Source organism: Neolamprologus brichardi, chromosome 22 (assembly GCF_056152115.1).
Source record: "Neolamprologus brichardi isolate AB-2024 chromosome 22, ASM5615211v1, whole genome shotgun sequence".
NCBI classification, from domain to species: domain Eukaryota; kingdom Metazoa; phylum Chordata; class Actinopteri; order Cichliformes; family Cichlidae; genus Neolamprologus; species Neolamprologus brichardi.
In genome coordinates this window covers 6,342,882-6,345,997 of record NC_142124.1, presented here as the reverse complement: position 1 = coordinate 6,345,997, position 3,116 = coordinate 6,342,882, and positions in this window count along the sequence as shown.

Here is a 3,116-nt window from a genome sequence, read left to right as displayed (position 1 = left end):
TATTCACACACGCACAATAGCAGCCCTTCTCTCTCAGTTTTTGCATTTGCGCTCGCTCGCAATGTGTTGCTTGCACTCTCAACATTTCTGCCCGTGCGCGCTCAACTCTACACCGTTATAGTTGTGCCACAAAACCAGCCAATCACAGACTTGGATGCAAAAAAAATCTGATTGGCTGTTTTGGTCTCCAATCAGCTCGAAATGACGAAATGCAATATCCCAGAATCCATTTCGTCCAAAACTCAAACGAGGCAGCTGCGGAGAAACACGGCGTGGCGGAGTTTGAAATATTACTCTTTCTGGGTCACAAAATAAACTTTTAAGGTATTTTCATGTCAGAATGGTGCTGTGTAAATTTCAAATATCTACTCGATTTATCAAGACATCACATATTTGCATAAGTGCTCTAATGTTTTCGGAGATGCCTGTTACCCACCAGCTGACCGCATAGCTGGACTGGCCATTGGGCATACCGGACATTTGCCCCGTGGGCCGATGGTGATTTTTCATGTTTATGTTTATTTGTTTGTTGTACTAAAAAAAAATTAATTTACTGGCAGCCTATGGTCGGGTTAATGCCATAATAAGGACCGTAAATCATTACTGATGCATCATGAAAGTATAACCAAATCAAAATGACCTACAAACACCAGTTTTTACAAAACAATATTGTAGTTACAAAATGTAAGGTTTTTTTATATAAGATGATCAGAAAAGATAAAACATTGATTCATAAATCTATTTTTGTATTTATAGAGGAGACCCTACCCACATAGCAAAATTGGTATGGCCCGGATCTATCCCACACAATGTGCCCACATACAGCAAAGGATGACGGCGCTTTGGTGGCCCAGATCTGGTTCGCCAGAGGCGGCCCACACATGGGCCAGCACAAGGCCAGTTGCAGACACACTGGTGCTCCTTTGCTATCCCAGAAGAGTTTCACCTCTGGCCCCAGATGTCAGCCTAATGTGTACCTTAATTAAACCATGTAATAAAAACATGTGCATAATGTGTGTGAATGTGTGTGTGAATGACTGAATGTAGTGTGAAGCGCTTTGGGGTCCTTAGGGACTAGAAAAGCGCTATACAAATGCAGGCCATTTACCATAATAGTGCAAAAGTAACATGACAAAACTCTGTTCAGACAGTGAATGAACAGATTCTTATACAACACTTTTCACGTTCCCAGATTATTGAAAGTGGTCTATACAACATGTCACATTCACCCAACCACACACTTTCTCTAAACTGAGTGCTTCCTAACTACATTCACACTCTTGACACGCAGACTGGAGGAGCCAGGGATAAAACCGCTAACCTTCTGAGCAGTAGGTGACCTGCTCTACCTCCTGAGTTACAGCCACCCACTGGCAAAAATGAGTAAACCGTCACTAGGTTTTGTATAAAGTGTACACTCACAAACCTGTCAAACCTGCATTTGGAACGTTGGCTACCATAGCAGTATAGTATTGCAACATGGCATTTGGGTCTCCTAACTAGGAGCATAAATAGTGCCATCATTGCCAGACCTGACCCACATCTGGTTGACATACACTTTGCCATGACACCAGTCAGTCAGAAGTGCCAGCTCGATGCCGGATCCGGGCCAGACCCGTTTTCTGTGAGCCTGGGCCACATACACCAAACCATAATCGGGCCAGATGTGGCATGCCATCACATAAACAGTGCCATCTATGCCAGGCTTGGCCCATATCTGGATGACATACGTCTTATCATGCCAGAAGTCAGCCAGCAGTGTTGGCTTCACACCAGATCCGGGCCAGACCTGCTTGCTATGTGGGTATAGTTTTTTTATTTTGAAAATGTGCTGATTTTTAAAGCTGTTTCTCACTACATTAAATATTTCTTACAGTGACCCACTCTATGAAGTATTTCTACACTTGGGATTGTCACGGTTTGCCAGGGCAAGCCGTGGGGATGTGGGGGAAAGGAGGACCCAGAGCGCTGGACTCTTCACTGCAAGTGGTGCAAGTGGTGCGTTTATTTACAGTGCGAAAATGACAATAAATCGCCGTGCTCTCCCTTTACTCCCGTGTCGTGTCTTCTTCCCAAAAAGTCCCTGTTTAGTGCTCTCTGCTCCTGTGTCTCTGCACTCCCCGTGCTCACTGCTCTCTCGTTCCACACTCCTCCTGAGGAAAACAATAGAGACAGCCGTTAAAACACTTAATCCCAGCAGACATACACTCACTGACTTTTAAACTAAACTAGAAGACTGGCGTGAAGTCTAACGCAATAATCCCGCGTCAGTGGAAGCTCCATCGCTCTCCTAAATAGCTTCCCCGACGAGCCCAGATCAGCAGCAGGTGTGTGGCAAGGACTTCGGGTGTGGCCAGTACCCTAGCAGGGCCACACCCACCAGGCCTGAAGGTGGCTGTGACTTGGCCACAGAAAACACATGCACACACACACACCTGCCTACATACAAATGTGGACAGAGAACAGTAGCAGTGCAGATGAAACACACACCAAATAATAATAACAATAATAATAATAATAACAACAACAACAACAACAACAACAATAATAATAATAATAATAATAATAATAATAATAATAATAATAGCCCACACTGCTCACAGACCCCGAGTCCCAGAGCCGGGTCCACAGGGATTATTGATGAAGCTCAGATGATTCGTTATGACAGCAGCACCAGGAGAGCTGAACCCAAACAGCAGTGGATGAACGATGCAGCAGATACACAGTACTGGGAGAGGAACACTGCGTTTTTTCCTCCATTAATAATTTAAAGCAGCGCTTCAACCAAACTGGAGGTTTGTTGATGTTTTTACTGACACATGCTGTTAATGTTTTTGTGTTTGTTTTTGCAGTACATTGAAAATTTGTCATTTAGATCACAGTTTGAACTCTTGTTTGGATGGTATTAACTTGCCTTGACCACAGTGGCTTAGTCTTGAACCAAATACTCAATTAGATGGTCAAAGGAAAATCAATCAACAGCAGGTTGGATGATTAAATCATGATGGAAGTATTTCATCCAACTAAACTCAAAATATTTACAGGTTCCTGTTTTTTCTACAATTTCTCAGTTAATCGATTAAACTGTCATGGACACTGGAAAGGATTGGACTCAA